This window comes from Peromyscus eremicus, chromosome 1 (genome assembly GCF_949786415.1).
Source record: "Peromyscus eremicus chromosome 1, PerEre_H2_v1, whole genome shotgun sequence".
NCBI classification, from domain to species: domain Eukaryota; kingdom Metazoa; phylum Chordata; class Mammalia; order Rodentia; family Cricetidae; genus Peromyscus; species Peromyscus eremicus.
The window spans coordinates 189,702,043-189,723,377 of NC_081416.1; the positions used below are offsets into that span (position 1 = coordinate 189,702,043).

The window sequence follows — 21,335 nt, forward strand, 5'->3', positions numbered from 1 at the left end:
TGGTCTATAATGCTCTTTCTTTGTTTCATTTTTGTGTGGTTTGAGTATCAGGATAACTGTAGACTCATGAAAAGAGTTTGGTAATGTTCCTTCTGTTTCTATTGTGTAAAACAATTTGAAGAGTATTAATATTAGCTCTTCCTTGTAATTCACTCACTCACTTATGATTCTAAGCTATAATTTTCTGAACAAATATTAGATAGCCTTCATCATCTGTGTTAGTTCCACACTGTGAAATGTTCTATTTCTCCTCATAGAAAAGTGTGAAGTTAGAACTAAAGAAAGAAAAGAATGTGAAACAAGTAGATACACATTACTGCCATGCTCCTTTGTGCTACTTCCTTCAGAACACAACTGGGAATGGTAACCTGCTAGACTATTGCTTGGGAAGACAACCTCTTTGTGTAATTTTCGGCTTACCAGTAAAGGATAATACAGCATTCCACTCATACAGTTGTCTGAAATAACTAACCTCTGATCCTTTTGTTGTCATTTATTTTTGAGATGGTATGCTAATATGCTAATTAAACTATTTCTCTAATAAAAGTTTTTTTTTTTTTTTTTTTTTTTTTTTACTGAATTTAAGGACCTTCCTCCTCATGTTGAGTTGCTTTTACAAGCATTAATACATGAGGAGGTGCTTACGTTTATTGTAATTTATATACCATGTGCTGTTCACATCCGTAGGTGACCTGCCTTTTCCTGAATAGAAAAGGAGGCAGAGTTGATTTGGATTTTGGAAAAGAGAGGAAGAGAGGAGGGACCGGAGGGGAGGGATTGCAAGGAAGGAGGAAGGGGAAACTGCAACTTGGATATAAATAAAGAAGACAGCCACAAAGATACCTCCACAACAGACTGCTGGCAATGGTCGAGAGACAGTCCGAACTGACCTATTCTGATGATGGGATGGCCAAACACCCTAATTGTCATGCTAGAAACCTCATCCAACTACTGAGGGATCTGGATGCAGAGATCCATGACTAGGCCCCGGGTGAATCTCTGGGAGTCCAATTAGCGAGAATGAGAAGGGTTTATATGAGTGAGAATTGTTGAGACCAAGGTTGGATAAAGCACAGAGACAAATAGCCAAACGAATGGAAACACATGAAATATGAACCAATGGCTGAGGGGTCACCAACTGGATCAGGCCCTCTGTGTGGGTGAGACAGTTGATTGGCCTGATCTGTTTGGGAGGCATCCAGGCAGTGGGACCGGGTCCTGTGTTCATTGCATGAGTCGGCTATTTGAAACCTGGGGCCTATGCAGGGTCCCTTGGCTCGGCCTGGGAGGAGGGTACTGGACCTACCTGGACTGAGTCTACCAGGTTGATCTCAGTCTGTGGGGAAGGCTTTGCCCTGGAGGAGATGGGAATGGGGGGCGGGCTGGGGGAAAAGTGAGGGGGTTGCGAGGGGGGAGAACAATGGAATCTGTGGCTGATATGTAGAACTGAATTGTATTGCAAAATAAAAATTAAAAAAAAGTCCTCGAAAAAAAAAAGACAGAATCAAAGAAATAAAGAATGAAAATGAATATTTCTCCCTCCTCTGTCTTTCTTTAAATTGTCCTTTATATCATCCCCTGATATTCTTCAAATTCAAGGTGTCTTTTTATTGTTATTACATGCGTTTATGTATTTGTTTTGCATATATATATTTCTAAATGTAGCATACTTAGGGCATGTAATGTTACATGTATGCATATTTGAAGGACTAAGCATTTGGTGGTTAACAAAGACACTATATACACTTCCCTGGAGAGTGCTACCTCCCATCATCACATTTTTCCTCATCTGTCTATAGTTATTTGTGTAAGGTTGAGGATCTCATCAATGACCTGCATGGCATAGTGACCGAATTAGTGCTAGAGTGACAGTAATACCTTTGTGGTTACCAACATATCTCTAATTAGGCACAAAACCATCTCAAACAAAAGGAATACCATGTCAACAAACTGTCCTTTTGGGAATTTTATCTGAGTTCCCCTGCAAAAGATCATTGAAGGTAAGTTTGTTTACCATTATAAACTAACAAGTTTGTATGTGTCCTTGCAAAGGAGACACATACACACACACACACACACACACACACACACACACACACACACACACACAAAGAGAGAGAGAGAGAGACAGAGAAAGAAGTAGATAAAGAGAGAGAGAGACAGAGACACACAGAGAGATAGAGAAGAGGAAGAAAGAGAGGTAGAGAAAGAATATGGAGGAAAATTAGACAGGAGGATATGTATCTAAGAGCCCCAATCCCTCCTGAAATAGCTTTCCAAGTACAGGCAGTTGGGTTGGAGTCCACAAACCAGTATTAAGAACTCCTCATCTTTTGCTTTACATCCAGTATCCTCATATGAGTGAGTACATACCATGTTTGTCTTTCTGAGTCTGGGTTACCTCACTCAGGATGGTTTTTCTAGATCCATCCATTTGCCTGCAAACCTCATGATGTCATTGTTTTTCTCTGCTAAGTACTACTCCATTGTGTATATGTACCACATTTTATTTATCCATTCTTCAGTTGAAGGGCATCTAGGTTGTTTCCAGGTTCTGGCTATTACAAACAATGCTGCTATGAATATAGCTGAGTATGTGCCCTTGTGGTATGATTGAGCATTCCTTGGGTATATGCCCAAGAGTGGTATAGCTGGATCTTGGGGGAGACTGATTCCCAATTTTCTAAGAAAATGCCATATTGATTTCCAAAATGGCTGTACAAGCTTGTGTTCCCACCAACAGTGGAGGAGAGTTCCCCTTGCTCCATATCCTCTCCAGCATAAGCTGTGCAGTATTTTTGATCTTAACCATTCTGATGGGTATAAGGTGGTATCTCAGTGTCGTCTTGATTTGCACTTCCCTGATGATTAGGGATGTTGAGCAATTCTTTAAATGTCTTTCAGCCATTTGAGCTTCCTTTGTTGAGAATTCTCTATTTAGCTCTATAGCCAATTTCTTAATTGGACTGTTGAGCACTTTGATGTGTAATTTCTTGAGTTCTTTACATATTCTGGATATCAGCCCTCTGTCAGATGTGGGGTTGGTGAAGATCTTTTCCCATTCTGTAGGCTGTCCCTTCACCTTGTTGACCGTATCCTTTGCTCTACAAAAGCTTCTCAGTTTCAAGAGGTCCCATTGATTGATTGTTTCTCTCAGGGTCTGTGCTACTGGTGTTATATTTAGGAAGTGATCTCCTATGCCAATGTGTTCAAGACTACTTCCTACTTTCTCTTCTATCAGGTTCAGAGTAAATGGATTTATGTTGAGGTCTTTGATCCACTTGGATGTAAGTTTTGTACAGGGTGACAGATATGGATCTATTTGCAGCCTTCTACATGTTGATATCCAGTTATGCCAGCACCATTTGTTGAAGATGCTTTCTTTTTTCCATTGTACAGTTTTGGCTTCTTTGTCAAAAATTCTATGTTCATAGGTGTGTGGATTAATGTCAGGGTCTTCAATTCAATTCCATTGGTCCACATGTCAGTTTTTCTGCCAGTATCAAGCTGTTTTATTACTGGGGCTCTATAGTAGGGCTTGAGATCAAAGATAATGATGCCTCCAGAGGTTGTTTTATTGAACAGAATTCTTTTGGCTATCCTGGGTTTTTTGTTTTTCCATATGAAGTTGAGTATTGTTCTTTCCAGGTCTGTGAAGAATTGTGTTGAGATTTTGATGAGGATTGCATTGAATCTGTAGACTGCTACTCACAACTCCAGGGAGGCTACCTAAAAAACAAGACCCTAAGAAAGACATAGGGATCACCCAACAACAAAGAAATGGGTGAGATCTACATTAGCAAACTTGATATGAGGGGGAGTAATGAAGGGCAAGGGTCAGGGGAAAGAGAACTTAGGGGATCGGGAGATCCCAGCTTGATCAAGAAAAGAGAGGGAGAACAAGGAAAAAGAGACCATGATAAATGAAGACCAAATGGGAATAGGAAGGAGCAAAGTGCTAGAGAGGGCCCCAGAAATCCATAAAGATAGCTCCACAATAGACTACTAGCAATGGTCAAGAGAAAGCCCGAACTGACCTACTCTGGTGATCAGATTGCCAAACACCCTAACTGTTGTGACAGAACTTTCATCCAATGACAGATGGAAGCAGATGCAGAGATCCACAGCCAGATCCCTGGTAGAGCCCCAGGTTCTAATCACCGAGAAAGAGGAGGGATTATGTGAGCGAGAATTGTTGAGACCATGATTGGAAAAAAAATCACAGGAACAAATAGCCAAACTAGTGTAAACACATGAACTATGAACCAATAGCTGATGAGCCCCCAACTTGATCAGGCCCTCTGGATAAGAGAGACAGTTGATTAACTTGAATGGTTTTTGAGGCATCCAGGCAGTGGGACTAGGACCTGTCCTTAGTGCATGAGCTGGCTGTTTGGAACCTGGGGCCTATGCAGGGACACTTTGCTCAGCCTGGGAGGAGGGGACTGGACCTGCCTCAACTGAATCTACCAGGTTGAGCTGAATCTCCAGGTGATTCCTTGCCATGGAGGAGATGGGAATGGGTGGTGGGCTGAGGGGAGGGCGGAAGGAGCAGCGGGAGGAGGGAGGACAGGGGAATCCGTGGCTGATATATAAAATTAAATTAAATTACATTTATAAAATAAAATAAAAAAAGAAAACAGGAACATAACACTAACCACTTCAAATAAGAACAAGCTACATCTGCAAATTCTTCCCAAACATATCTAACATTCACCTCTTGGCTTTAATATTACAGTACACATTTGCTGAGAATCTTCAGACAAATTGCTTCATGTTTGTCTGAAATACAGCTTTTTCCTCACAAAGATGGCATTTAAAAAACAATCTGTAAAGCTATTAGACATTCAAAAAGAACTTTAGAATCACCATTCAAAAAAGCTGTTAGTAGACACTGGGAGCTTCTAAGGAAAATGTGATTTGAGTTTGACTATGACTTGAGTGAGTACCAGAGCCCCACGTGTGAAAGACTGTTCTTTGGTGTGGGGATGCTGAGAGGCAGTGGGATCTTTAAGAGGTGGAGTCCTGTGGGAAGTGCCTAAGTGACATGGACCATCACATGTGGGAGATATTAATATGGTTCTCATACATAGCTAGTAAGTTCCTATTAGAGCAGCTTCTTATAATAAAAAAAGCAGGCTATGTCTCTGGCTTCTTTTCTCACCATGACTTCTTCCACAAATAATTTTGCCACTATCCTGCCTTCCATCATGAGTTCCTAACCAGAGGCTTAACAGGTGGTAACACTGAACCTTGAACATCCATTCTTCAAAAAGTGTTGACTGTATACACTGATCTCACCCTTTGCAGAGTACTGAGACTTAGACATTTTGTTATACCTATAGAAAACAGCTAATACAGATATTCAACAAGTGATAGCCACAACACCTAATTCTATTACCATAGTTTCTACACAATATTATGATGCTTGCATTTAAATATGAAGTTCTTAATTTATTTGAAATGTTATTCATTTCATGATTTTATTAAAAATATTTTCAATTTTATGAAAAAAAAGAACTCCTTATCTGTATTCTGTAATGAAGCCCAGTAGATGCATTGAGTCCACAGCATGTATTTTAGAAGAACTGAGCCTGTGGTTCTTTTTTTTTTTTGCAGGTTCTCTCATGTTCTTTTTTTTTAAATTAAGAACTTTTAAAATCATTTTACATACCAATCCCAGATCGAGTACCTTAGAAGAAGGGGTAGATGTAGCTTATGGATTCCCTTGGGAATGACTTTTAACAACAAATCCATTTTAATACTCCACGGTATTTTCCCTTTTGAGAACAAGGATTTTGTTATTTTAAGTTACTTTTGACTTGAAGCAAAGTACTTCTTTTATAGAAGCTCATTGTGGAAAAACAATAGGATGTTAGTAGAATGTTAGGCTGATCTGTCCTGTGGTGATATATTGTGTACCTCAATATAATGTGTACCCTATTAAACTTATCTGGGGATCAGAGGACAGAGCAAGCCACTAGATTTGACATACAGGTCAAACACTGGTGGCACTACCCTTTAATCTTATCACTTGGGAAGCAGTCTGGATTTCTGTGATTTCAAGGCCACACTGGGAACAAAGCCAGCTATCATGGCACACACTCTTAATCCGAGCATTTGAGATCTCATGCCTTTGCTTGGGAAGCACACAATCCTTTACTCCTAGGAAGTGACATGGCTGGGTGGAGAATCATATATAAAGCATGAGAAGACAGGAACTAAGCAGCAGTTCAACTGAGACAATCAGGGGTGAGGACTCAAAGGCTTTTAGTCTGAGGATTTGTGGAAACAGAATTGGCTGAAGAATTGGTGAGTAAATGTTGGCTTTGACTTGTTCTGCTTCTCTGAGCTTTCAGCTTTCAACCTAATATCTGGCTCTGGGTTTTTTATTTATAATAGTCAGTAGAATATTATTCTCACCATGTTTCTAAAATATAACAGGTCTATACTTTGAGAAAATTTTGCCTTAGTTTTTACTATTAGATTAAATACAAGAGTAAGAAGAAATATCTCTATGCATTGAGTGTCCTTGATGTATGAATTAATTTATTTTCTTTTTTTTGTTTTTTGAAACAGGGTTTCTCTGTGTAGTTTTGATGCCTGTCCCAGATCTCTCTCTGTAGACCAGGCTGGCTATGAACTCACAGAGATCTGCCTGTCTCTGCCTCCTGAGTGCTGGAATTAAATGCACTTCTACCACTGTGTGGCCTTAATTTATTTCTTAATGTTTATTAGAGGAAAACTCTTTAAAGATAAGATTGATGTAAATTTCAGAATGCATCTAATTACTCAGTAAGGAAATCTGAAGAACAACCTTAAAAATATAGATGATATATATCAACTTGAAATGCCAATGACTAGTAAAGCACTTTTATTTTTTAGATTATAATGAAATTACATCATTTTCCATTCTCATTCTCTCATTAAATGCTCCTATATACCCATTCTTTCTCTCTTTCAAACTCATAAATTATTTTTTATAATTGTTATTTTATACATACATATAAATGTATGTTTGAATGGATTTTAGGAATATAGATGTGTATATAGTTACTATACATATAATAGAATATTGTATGTGCAAATAACCTATGCATTTAATTGAGATAACATGATTCATATATGTACATATATACATATATAATCCTAAATGATATATGGGTATCATTTTGTCTTATAAATTATTTAGTTTTGTTTGTCCCATGGTAGACATTTTCTTCCTCTGTCAGCATTGTATTGTTCACTGCAGTTCTTTATGGTTGAGATTCTTTGAGATTTTCCCATTCACATCAGGATGCCAAAATCTGTGGTCCTAGTTCAGGTCCTATTTAGGACATCATGTTTACCAGACTTTATGTGTTTTTATTGGCAATGTATGACAGTCCTAGAAGACATAATCTCAAAGCAAACTCCCTGGTCCTCAGGTTCTTACATTTTTTTCTATTCCATCTCCATCAGTGAAACCTGAACCTTAGGAGTGGCAATTGTATTTATTATAAATGTATCAGGTGGAACTGGGATCCACAATTCTTCAGTTTGGTTGGTTGTGGCTTTGTATCATTATATGCATCTGTTTCAATATGACACGTTCTTAAAGAGCTGTGAGGAATAGACTTAACTGTATGTATGGGAACAAGTATTTAGAATTTTTAGGAGCTATGCTGTTTTAGTAAATTGGCAGTAACAGTTTCTCCTCTGAGATCCAAGACTTCACTGGCTCTTAGTAGTTGATTTGGTTTCCATAACTAGGCATGATTTCACTCTTGACTAGAAGGAATTTTGTTCAAATACACCCAACAATAGCATTTGTGAAACCTCCTAGCCTAGTATATACACATAAGAGCAAAGAAGTCCCCACAACTAGAATAAAACTCACAGTAGGAAAGTTCTAACAATTTTATAGAATTTTACTTTTATTTCTGGAAATTGAAAATATTTTACTTAATGAATTGTATGCATTTTGTGAAATGGTGATGAATTCTGAAGAAATGTGTAATAATAAAAGTGCATGTTGAAACCTAGTCATGATTTTAGATGAAGAATACATACCAGTTCAAGAGAAAGCAGTCAATGGGAAGAAGCATTCATATAAATGATGTGTAAATGTCTAGATTTAAACAGAAGTAGGACTGGTTATCCTAGACTTAAAACAGTTGGAAATGTGACATATGTCATCAGAGTGTAAAGAAGGAAGGGGTCCATGTAATTAGACCTAATTACTTGTTCTGAGTGACTGTCACTTGAAATTGAGCAATATAATTTATTAAGTCTACATTAAAGCCTAGCATGCCATATATTATGCAATGACTGATGAAGTACTATGTTTACAAAAGATTACATTTACATTTTGAAAATCTTATATTCTTCAGTATAATTACGCAAACACAAATGGAATGTTAATAATTTACTAAAAGACCTTGAGGTCTTAAGAAATGGATTGATGTTCTTTCACAAATCTGATGAATTGAAAGTTAAATATAAAATCAATTATGATCTACATATTTTACCACAGCAATTTGAAGACAAGATAAAAATTTACTAGGATCCACTGTAAAAATTTAAAACATGTGCATAACATAATTGGATAAGAGAATATGCATGAAGCTCTTGAGAAACTTAAATCAGTAACATGAATATTAACAGTCTATATTAGAGAAGAATATGGTGCAGTGCTGTGACTGGCCATTTTTAATCTCAGAAGAGCAGAGGAAGATGTAGGCAGATCTCTATGTGTCCAAAATATCATAATATTCACCGAAAGTTTCAGATGAGCCCAGATGTATAAGGAAGTCCTGCTCTTATGAAAATACAGCCTGGATTTCAAATGTGGATAACTTCATTGGCTCCAGTATAAAGAGGGTATTATACAATTGATTGAACAAATAATAGCTCAATGAATTAAACCCATACTATAATGGTATAACACACATTTGCAATGGATAACAACTGAAATTCATCTTTGAAATGCATCACTTAACATGAGAACTATGTTTAGTTTTGAACTAGGTTTTGAGAGGGTTATTACTTCTAGAATGAGGCCTATTCCTGATATGATGAACTGAGTTCTCATCTGGCCTTATTAAGATAATATAACACTTAGGGGCAAAAATGAAGCCAAGGAGGGCTGCACTAGAAGCCAAGATAGAGAAGACTTCCATAGCCACCATGACTTTCCCCTTGGTGCTATGGTAGACAGGGAGGAATGTGACCCAGACACAGAAGAACACCAGCATGCTAAATGACAGGAATTTGGCTTCATTGAATGTGTCTGGCAGATTTCGGGACAAGAAAGCCACAGTGTAACTTCCAAGTGCCTAGGAGCAGAGATACCCCATTATACCATGAAAGGCAACATCTGAGCCTTTGTTGCACACAAGGATGAAATGTCCATGTTCAGCCTGAGCATCTTTGTCAAGGAATGGAGGAGAGGTTCCTAGCCAGATTCCACAGAGAACAAGGTGGATCAGAGTACATATGGGGATTATAAAGTTTGGGGCCTTTGATGTTATTAACCACCTCACCACTCTCTTTGGGAAAGTGACCCTGAAGGCAATAAGCACAGTGATAGCTTTGGCCAACACAGTGGCAAGAGCCACAGTGAAAGCACCTCAAAATGTGATCTGCTGCAGGATACAGGTTGTGGTGTTTGGACGGCCAATGAAGAACAAAGAACATAGGAAACAGACATTGAGTGTGATGAGCAATGTGTAACTAAGGGTCCTATTATTAGCTTTGACAGTTGGAGTGTCTCTGTGCTTCACAAAAAGTCCAAGAACCACAGATGTGAGGACAGAGAAGAACAGAGCTATGGTTGTGAGAGACATCCCCAGGGAGTCCTTATGGTCAAGAAAACTCACAGCTTTCTGGAGGCAGTGTTTCTTCTCTGTCTCTGCATAATGACTCTCTGGACACTTGATGCACTTTTCCATATCTGGTCAGAAATGAAGGTGATATTTAGTCCAAGCTGAAGTTATCCCTGTAATTCTAACCCATTTTTCTGTACCTGTTGACAGGACTGTTATGTACATCACTTTCCTTTTTTTTAGGCACAAAGAAGTATGAACTCTGTTGTGAACGCTTTCATATTTATACCATGTATCTTCCTTATTAAATATTTCAATTATTATTTATACGCACATATAAACTGTGTGGCTCTAACTCAGCCCTCTTTTTTCATGCTCCCTTCCTTTCTCCATCTCTTACTTCCCAAGTTCATGTGCTCTCTATCTCTTCTTTTTACATTTTAATACACAGTGGGTCTATTCAGTGATCCTAGTATCTATAAGTTATGGGGGAATCTACTGGAATATGGGTAATATTTCAGAATCCACAATTTTAAAGAAGTGCTGTGGGATGTTCTGTATGGCAAATGTGTTGCTGATTAGTCAAGAAATAAAACACTGATTGGCCATTGGCTAGGCAGGAAGTGTAGGCAGTACAAGGAGGAGAATAAAGCTGGGAAGTGGAAGGGTGAGTCAGAGAGTCACTGCCAGCCTCCATGATGAGAAACAGCGTGTGAAGATGTCGGTAAGCCACAAGCCATGTGGCAAGGCATAGATTTATAGAGATGGATTAATTTGAGCTGTAGGAACAGTTAGCAAGAAGCCTGCCACAGCCATACAGTTTGTAACCAATATAAGTCTCTGTGTTTACTTGGTTGGGTCTGAGTGGCTGTGGGACTGGCAGGTGAGAGAGATTTGTCCTGACTGTGGGCCAGGCAGGAAAACTCTAGCTACAGAAACATGATATTCCCCTTTTTTCATAGTAATCAATTACCAGTAGCTTCTCATTCAACCCATCTTCTTTATAGAGATATAAATAAATACACATTTTTCTCTCTTATACACTTTCAGTGCCTCTTGTGCAATTGGTTTATCTCATTTGGAAGTCTTTAGAATACTGAGTTACATGCATAAATCTACTTTATATCTGATGTGACAGCATATTATATCCACATTATGAATTTGAATAGTACCAAAGAGGGAGAATGCCCTTTAAAATTATATTCATAAAATTCTGTTCTTACACATTGGTTCTCAAATATCTTATCATAAAATACTTTCTGTTTTCTAATTTTGACTTTTCTTTGCTGAAGCTTTAGTAAATATGTACTACTATGTTGTTACAGGCTTAACTAGTGCATTAGTAAACACTTGTCATTCCAGATGGAGAAAGGTTAAAACTATTGAAACAGTTTTAGAGTATGAAATAAAACAGTCCTAAGACATTCTGCTCTTGAAAACTTGTGAAATTCATGTTGTATTTGAAATATATTAACATTGATTTTTGCATGACAGATTTCCACTGTCATTTTTCCTCTGTTTTAAAAAGAAACTCATCACCAAACTTTTAATTCTATTTTGTTGATAAATTTTATTCATGTATTATCGAATAAACTTCAGTAGAATTATATATATATATATATATATATATATATATATATATATTATAAATATTGCTTCCTTCAGCTGTTGTGGCACATTGATATATCTGTTGTCAGTACCTAATTTCAAAATATTGCCTCAGAGTCTGTTATTTCCTTCTCTTTTATGCATTGGTATTTTTTTTTATTTTTTACCTTTTAATGGATGACTAACATGTATAACCCCATTCCTTACTAAAGGAACATGATACATATAGTAAAAAGCACTATATACAGAATAATTGTATCTATTTCAAGACACTATCATCTCTTTTGGATACATTGAATCAGTACTCTCACCTCAAATATTTGACATAATTGAGCTACATAATTTTAGGAAGTGTACTTATTACTTAGGATGTACAAAGGACTATTAATTCCTAATAAATGTGTAAAACAAATTGCTAAATGGTCTTATTAATAAAAAACCCTGAGCCAGATATTGAGGTGAAAACTGAAATATCAGAGAGCAAGTCAGCCATATCTTACCTCTGGGAAATCCTCAGCCAAAGAGAGAGAAACCTCCTGTGTACTCACACCTATATACTTCTCTGTGTCCTGGCATCTTATTTCTTCTCTCTGCTCAGCTACATCACTTTCCTCCTTCCACCCAGCTCTATCATTTCCTGTCTATCTGTACAGACCTCCAGATCTTTATTGTTAACTAGTGCTGGGATTAAAAACATGTGCCACCGACCCTGGATCTGTTCCCAGGGTGGCCTTGAACTCACAGAGATTCAGATGAATCTCTGCCTTGCAAATCCTAGGATTAAAGGCACGTGCTACCACTGCCTGGACTCTATGTTTAATATAGTGCCTGGCTTTTTACTCTGATCTCCAGGCAAGCTTTATTTATTAGAGCACAAATAAATCATCACTATATATAAATGTATACAATATGTGCATAAATATTCACTAAAGAAGTATTTTTTAATAAAAATGTGTGGGTGCAGTCTATAATATTTCAAGGTGAGAAATTCATGGAAGAAGTTGCAGAAAGATTCTAAAACAAACTCAGAGGTCATGAAATACTGCAATGTAATAGAAACAGGCATAACAGGGCAGTAGAATATATAAATTTTAGCTATGATATTATGCATATAACATGTTAAAACTCAGGGAAAACCAAATATCATCGGGCTTGTAAGGTTGGCATAAAGTACTACCCTTAACTGAGAAGGTATTTGACCTCATAGCTGCTATTAATCATTAATTTTTAAGAATGTGGCCATTGGTAATTAGTTCAGACTCTACTAGGAGGGCTACACTAAAGAGTACTTGGGTAGCAGAAATTGAATTGAATGAGTATTTTTTAATTATTTAAAAGAGAGAGAAAAGTTAGATAGGTAGATAAGTGGAAGATTTGGGAGGGTATGAATATGATCCAAATACATAGTATGAAATTCTCAAAGAAAAAGAATTACTTAAAAATTTCAACTGAATGTACAAGGCTCTGCTGACTCCCCATGCGAGACCTTGACTTGGAGGAGGTGGGCTAGGGAGAAGGTTGGGGTGTGGGAAGAGGAAGGAGGAGAGATCTGGGGTTGGTATGTAAAATTAATTGAACATTTCTTAATAATAAAAAAACTCAAAATTAGTATCACCTCAGTCATAAATTTAATATCAGGTGTGAAAATACTAGCTTTTAAAGATTTTTCTTCCCAGTGTAATATGCTGTGAACAGGTTCATGACCTCTTATTCAAAACAGAGATTCTATATTCCATTGCAGCTCTTAGGTCTTGATACAGCTCTCCAAAACAGACTGCTGAAACTGCCTTGGGGATATTGTTTAATATACTGTTTCTCAAAGTTGAAGCAGAAAAAAATGGACATCATTCTATTTATTAAGGAAATTTGAAATTGTTAGTTATGCTTTACAGTCAGAAGGTATATATTGGGGGTATAAAACACACATTTCTAGTTATCTGTTCTGTATGAAAAACCTTGCTGAGAAGAATCATTACTGGAGTAACCTATCCTAGAGTAAGGTGAGTTAAAACCATTATTGAAATACAGTTAGAGCAACATCCAATTTTGGTACTTCTTTTTCCTATGTGTTACAATATGTGTGGGAAAAAGCATATCGATTAGTACAGAGGAAAGGGGTTTTCTGCAGCAAAAATATATGCATTTGATTATAAATTAAATCAATTATAAATATCAGTGCCTACTCTGCACTATTTCAAGATATGGTGATGTATATTTCATATCCTAAATAACAGAAGGAATAAATTTGTCTGACTTCCCTCTGGATATTTTTCAGTTTTTAAGATAATACAGAATCCTGTAGAAATGTGGAATTATTCTTGTAAGATTTATTCTTACCTGTCTCATTGGAAATCTCATTGTCTGCACAAGGAGTGCAATCATAGCAGCAAACAGCCTTGCCCTCTAGGGAAATTTTCCTGAATCCAGGCCCACAGCTCTCACTGCACACAGACTTAGGAATCTGACAAAAATGGAAGCAACATTAATAAGTGCTCATGTTTTACTGAAAAACTCAATAATATTGCATTTTAATATCACATAATTAATTTGCATGTTTTATTTCTATAAATGTAGAAAAAAATTTTGAGCATCTGTGATCCACCCAAGATTCATCTGAGGATTATCACACTGTTAGACTGGTGCATAATGAGGTAGGGAAAATTATGAGACTGGTAGATCACAGAAGCCATGACCTTTCTAGGTCACCTTTCTAGGTCAAATGTTCCTTCAGATGTCTGTGTCTGTACTTATTTTCTAATGTGCTGAGAAACATTAATTTTTACCATGATTGTGAATGTTGCTTGTCAACTTGACAGGACTTATAATCACTATGTAAACAAACTGTTGGGCATTTCTGTGAGTATTCTTAAAGAGAGGTTTAAAAGGTTCACTCTAAGAGTGAGCATCACCATTCCATGGGTTGTTGTCTCAGAATGAATGACCAGGAGAAAAAGGTGATCTGTGGTATTTACTTTTTTCTACTGACTAAGGATATGATGTCATCAGGAACCTCATGCTCCTAGAGCATTAAATTTCTAAACATAAGGGCTGCATTCTCATACTGTCAGCCAAAAGAACACTTTCTTAAGTTGTATTGGTATGTATGTATTTGCAGCAGCAGAACAGGAGAGAAACATACACACATGCTCACTATATTTTCCCATTTAAGTGGTGTATAAACTCTGTTTATGGTCTGTAATTTTTAAGCATGGAGTCAAAATGAACTACTCCAATTTTTGATACAGTGAAGGAATTGTAGTAGAGACATTGTGTACTGGCTTGAATGAAAAGTGGCAATTATAAGCACATATATGCGACGATGTATTTCCTCAAGTGTGGTGCTATCTTGAGAGTTTTTATACTTTAAGAGTTGTAGACTTGCCGGGCAGTGGTGGCGCATGCCTTTAATCCCAGCACTCGGTAGGCAGAGCCAGGCGGATCTCTGTGAGTTTGAGGCCAGCCTGGGCTACCAAGTGAGTTCCAGGAGAGACGCAAAGCTACACAGAGAAACCCTGTTTCGAAAAACCAAAAAAAAAAAAAAAAAAAAGAAAAGAAAAAAAAAGAGTTGTAGACTTATTTACAGACTTATTTTAGTGGTGGAAGTTTTGAACCTGTATGAGCCTCACCCAATTCCAGTATTCACTCTCTGCTTCCAGTATGTAGACTGAGACATTTTGTTTCAGGTTCCTGTCTATTTCTCCATCAATGTTATATACTGGCATGCCTCCTGACCATAAAAGAACCTTGTACCTCCTGAACCATAAGTCAGATAAACTCTTTTTTTTCCAAAAGTCACTTTTATTGGTGGCGATTGATCATAGCAAGAAAATATAACTTATTCAGTTTTGTGTGGTGAAAGTAGAGATTTTTCTACATCAGAATGTACTGTGAGACATTATGAGCATTGCATGTACCATTTCTCAAGTGTTCTTAATTTGTGTCAACTTGACAAAAACTAACCCATGCATCAATGAGTATTAACAGACATTTAAAGCTAAGAACTTCTATTTTTTAAAAATCAGGGAATGATAAAACACTATCTTCTATTAGTTATGTTTTATCTTTTTCTACTCAAGGTTTTATGGTAATGGTATTTAACTTCAAAACCAAGATTTGTAGTACTGGGTTATGTATTTGTGTTATTATGATAACTTGAATGCACTGAGATAATACATAACCCACCTCTGAATAGCTTTTTGGCCATTGTACCATCCGATCAGATAAAGCCAATTGTTGACCCTGGAGAGCATTAGGTGAAAAGGTTCCTACTTTTACTTTTAGTCCAAGACCCTTTGGAAAATTCCAAAAGTTGAGAATATCATACTCATCATCATGTAACTTCTGTTTCCATTCTGAAGCCATTTTGGCTCCCACACAGATATTTCTCAAGAAAGGATGAAGCTGAAAGTGATGTAAGAACATATTTTAAAGTATTTGTGAGATGTTGACCAGAAATGAATTATAGAGTGACTATCATTGGTCATAATCTTTGGTAAAGGATACAATATTATTGTAAGTATCACTGAGGTTGAGCAATCGCTACTTAAGTTAATGGAATGCTATTCAACTTGTGAAGGAGAGTCAGCCAAAAGAAAATCTTATAAACAAACTCAGGAATGGATCAGTGAGTACTGATTGAAGCAAATTTCTATTTTTTTAAATAAACTATACTCATTTACATTCATGGTGTAGCCCAAAATTCAGTCTATAAAATGTGGGTACTAATGACTAAATGTTAGTTAAACAAAATCATTTATATACTGATACCTTGTGGTAAGGAGACGTCATTGTTTCATTTACTGAGAGAGTTCTTCCTTTTCTAATGTAATCTATTACCATGAGATTGTGAAGATATTTGTGACTAACATTTATAGTCTCCAAAATCATTTCCTCCTTGCCACTAGTACCCCTTTTCTCAGCAGCATACATTGAACTCAGAAATCTGCACTGACCTGTAAGATAACAAATGAAGATTTTCCTGTGGATGTGTGTGTGTGTATATGCATAATGTGTTTATGTATGTATGTATGTATGTACGTATGTATGTATGTATGTATATGTAAAATGTTGAACTATGTAATACCTAGTTTGGTGCCTCTGAAAACTCTCAAAATATCACATTGTTGATGCTCTAATACAACAAAAGAAATATTACCTGCCAGGGGAAGAACACCATTCTTTCCCCATTTCCAAATGGTTGCATTTGTATTTGCTGAAGACTCATCTCGTGGAGACTGTGAGCCACAGTATATACAGCCTTGTATGTATTGTAGCTGTCTTCATTCATTGCCATATAAAAAATGTGTCTAGGCAGGAATTCCAAGGAAGCATTGGGTTGGTAGTTCTCCAAAAATTGACAATCAAGCTCTGAAAATGAGCACTTGAAATACAAAAACCACAATTTAGGGAGGTAATTGTCTTCTGGGTATTTATAAGGATTAACTGTTTGGATAAAATTTTTAAATTCAACCATTTGCTCATGATGCTGTGAAAAAATGAGACTTCCATGGAATGAATCTAACAGGAAAAATCAATTATATTAGTAACATCCCACTGAGAAGTCATGACCCAGACTTTTGTCATCAAAATCTGTTACTCTAGATTTCTCATTAAACCTTGTAGTGAATCATTGTCACCATAAATGATGATGATATTGGCCAATGATTTCTGGATGATGCCAAGACTTTTCCAATATTTGTATGGAAATGAATTCCAAGTGCTTTGGATCATTTCAACAAAAGCTATGCAGACTTGATTATTCTCCATCTTTTCTCTTATATCTGATAGAAACTGAGTCCCTCTGTGGTCATCTGGGATAAGCAAACCAACCCAGTTCCAGCCAAAATGAAGCAACAAAGAGACCATGGCAAGAGACAGAGACTTGCCTTTGGGGGCCATCTGGTAGAGAGAAGTAAACTGACCTCGGTCACTGAAGATAGGCTCAAAAGGACCAACAATGAGCTGAAGAGAAAACTATTGGAAACAAGAGGAAGAACAATGGCATTATGAACTATCCTTATTCTGAAGAAACAGATGGAAATGGTCAGCATAATGTTGGATTCATCCTGATTTTAAAGGCAATTTTATCTGACAGAATTTTTCATAAAATTACTGGACTGTCTTCTATTTTTATGAATCCTCCTTGTCTATTCCATCCTCCCCTCTCTTTCCTTTCCAAGTGACTGAAATAGAGGTCCATCTCCAGTTATCTGGACACTTGTCGTCAATAGCTAACTAATCCAAATATCCCACTTTGACCTTTGCATACCTTGAAATGTCAGCAAAGGAGATCTGCATCTTTATTTCATACAACTTCTCACCTGTGGAAATTTGTAGAGGTGAAGCAGTGTCCCAATATGGGCAGATTTTGCCCATGATAGTCCTGTGAGTGCAGCAGCTGAGTTTCTCACCTTTACACAGTTATAATTACAGTAAGGATTACTCCGGCCTGTGAGCCAAATAAGGGGATTCATATGAATGTTTTTCTCACTGTATGGGACATTATAGAAATCAAATCCCAGAGATATATTGGGTAAAAGATGAGGGTTCCTGTTGATCTCCTCAATGGCAAATACCAGGGACAGAACCAACTCGTATATTTTAAAATTATACCTGCAGAAATTGAATAAAAATGTACCTGAGGAAATTACAGACAACACAGAGCTGCAGATTTAGTGCAATGGTTTTTTAGTGCAAATATTAGTGTTTATATAAAATCCACATTTAAAATTTCCCACTAAATGCCTGGAATTCAACTCATTATATTACCTTGCTAGGATGATATAAGATCCTGTAGGTATGACCCTTATAATTGGTAGTCTCATGACTGCTCATTGTACTTTCTATTGTTTTTGGTACAATTAAATTTTTTCCCATAAATGTAAAAAGAAAGTCCCTTACAAAATACCATATCTCTTGCTGCATTGTTCTTTGTTGTTTACTTTCTATGGTTAGAGGAAAACAAATAATTCTCCATTAAGACACTCAGCTTCCTAGGACAATATTTAATCAAAGAATACCACTGAATTAGTGTGCTTTACCTTTATAAATATTTGTGATACTTTGACAATAATATTTTGTGTGAGTTTATATTACTTTTGTACCATTTACGTGTGTGCCACTTTTTGTGAAAATGTTTAATTTTAAATGTTATGATAGCAAAGCAGAGGACAATCTCCACAAGTAGTTCCGGCTTTATTTTTCCTTTTAACAGTGGCTCTACTCTTCTCATTGCATATGTCTGGATTTCCTTATTGCATACTTCTTGGGCTTCTTGTGTTAAAGTCTCCTCTCCTCCTCATGATCCCTAGATTAAACATGTTTGCTTATGAATTCTTTGTGGATCTGAACTCAGGGAATCTCACTTTCACCTGAAGCATTTTTACCTTCTGAGGTTGCTGTGGGATGGTCTGTATGTCAAATGTGTTGCTGATTGGTCAATAAATAAATCCTGATTGGCCAGTCACCAGGCAGGAAGTATATAACAAAGAGGAGAATTGAGAGAACAGGAAGCTGGGTGAGGGAGACACTGCCAGCCACCACCATGACAAGCTGCATGTGAAGATCCCGGTAAGCCACGAGCGATGTGGCGAGGTATAGATTTATGGAAATGGATTAATTTAAGCTGTAAGAACAGTTAGCAAGAAGCTTGCCACGGCCATACAGTTTGTAAGCAATATAAGTCTCTGTGTTTACTTGGTTGGGTCTGAGCAGCTGTGGGACTGGCTGGTAACGAAGATTTGTCTTGACTGTAGGCAAGGCAGGAAAACTCTAGCTACAAATGGCACCCAAAGTGTTGGCAAGAGTTTCCACCTAAAACCTGAGGAAAAAGATTCTAAAATGGAGCTAAAAACAGTTCCTAGTTGTTTCTCTCAAGTTAGTGGCAGCCTGCGTGTTTGAGCTACTATGGCGAGTTTCTGGCATGTGAGCTCCACCTGCAGTATGGTGGGAATGAGGCCTCTGCAAGTGGCACATTAAGCTGTGTGGTGGATTTAGCCTTTGCTAGTACAAAAAAAAGAGGTTTCTGGGCTACACGCTGCTTTGATAGAAGCATAGACCCACTATTTCTGAGAGTTAATGGCGCCCAGAGCTGGTGTAAAATGTACCACCACCATGCTGGGAAGCTGAAGTGGGTGGAGCCAGCAGCTATAGCATCAGCGCTGTTTCAGGCTTAGAAGGCTGCAGTTTAAAGCAATAGGCTCAAGCTAATATAAAAAAAAAGCCACATAAAGATGCCTACCACAACAGAGAATCTGGATTATGTTCTCTTTGATATTTGTAACTGAAGAAAACATTTGATTACAAAAGCTGTTGAGTTATGCCAAAATGTATATTTTAAAGGTACCTTGACTTCAAAATTTGGATGTAAGGATATGTTGCTTTGGAAAGGAGGCTCTGCTTTTATTTCCACAGAAAGCCAGAGGCTATGGATTTGTTCCAGATTAAGATACATCAGGTTTGACCAGCCAAGACCCCCTGAAAGGTCTCCGATGACACCATGGCCCAGATGATCCAACATCCAGAACCATTTCAAAGCAACTGGCTCAGACAATACACCCTCATGGACTACTCCATAATCCTAAAATATTCTTTATGTCCCCATAAGATACAGCACCCACCTCCAGCAGGAAGTAGTAAGAGAAGCTACGCCCAAATTCCCAAATATACCAAGCTGACTTTGGAGATGTGTAAAGGTTAAAACCTTCCTTCTTAAGAAAAGAAAAGGGGAAGTGCTGTGGGATGGTCTGTATGTCAAATGTGTTGCTGATTGATCAATAAATAAATACTGATTGGCCAGTGGCCAGGCAGGAAGTATAGGCAGGACTAACAGAGAGGAGAATTGAGAGAACAGGAAGCTGGGTGAGGGAGACACTGCCAGCCACCACCATGACAAGCCGCATGTGAAGATCCCGGTAAGCCACGAGTGATGTGGCAAGGTATAGATGTATGGAAATGGATTAATTTAAGCTGTAAGAACAGTTAGCAAGAAGCTTGCCATGGCCATACAGTTTGTACCCAATATAAGTCTCTGTGCTTACTTGTTTGGGTCTGAGCGGCTGTGGGACTGGCAGGTAACGAAGATTTGTCCTGACTGTGGGCAAGGTAGGAAACCTCTAGCTACATGAGGTTTTCCTTATTTTTTGTCATTGCCTAAAAATCATTAGAATACCACAGAATAAGATTTAAATAACCCCATTGCCAGACAATGGAAACCTCTTTTTGAATTGTTGTTTTTAGGCGAGTCCAACAGACTTCCTCCAAAACTATAGGCTGCTGCCCATGCCCTTCATGCCTTTTAGAAAAAGAAGATAAGATCTTATTGCTGAACACATCACATACTTCAGACAGTAGGTGAAATGATTAATCTGTATTTACCAGCCTACCTCCTCAGGACTGGCTCCCAATATCACAGAAGGAGTCAAACAAACTCACAATGAATAAAAGCTACCAGTAATCCTATCCATCTGTAAGGACAGTGAATGATAATTATAGTAAGCAGAGTCAGATATTCTGATAGGTGTAATCATGACATTTACATTCTTAGATAACTCACAGTTACCAAATTGGACTTAAGGCATGATGGGATAGGAAGGAAGCTATGCCTGTAACTGTACTTGTACATATAGACAACCACCTATACCAGAAGGCATGGACTGTAGAGAAGAACTCACTACTGTCAGTTTTCTTAACTAGTCTAATCCATACTATGATCTAAACTTATCCTTATATCCACAAATAAGTATAGCTCTCCCTCACGTATAAAGATGCTTCCTTATATGGTAGACACAGATCATTACAGGATGCAATAACTTGTAATAATATACTGTTTAACCAACTGCAGGGTATCTACCCCCATTTACTACATTCAAAATGCAATGCCTAAACTTAAAGACCAGGAAACTTCGTAGAAAATAGGTCAAA

The 21,335-nt window shown here is 37.4% G+C and overlaps 1 pseudogene; it reads right to left on the bottom strand.

Annotated features, from left to right (window-relative positions):
* Positions 1–9,005: 9,005 nt before the first annotated feature.
* Positions 9,006–21,335, bottom strand: part of LOC131903725 (vomeronasal type-2 receptor 116-like) — a 39,250-nt pseudogene continuing 26,920 nt past the window's right edge.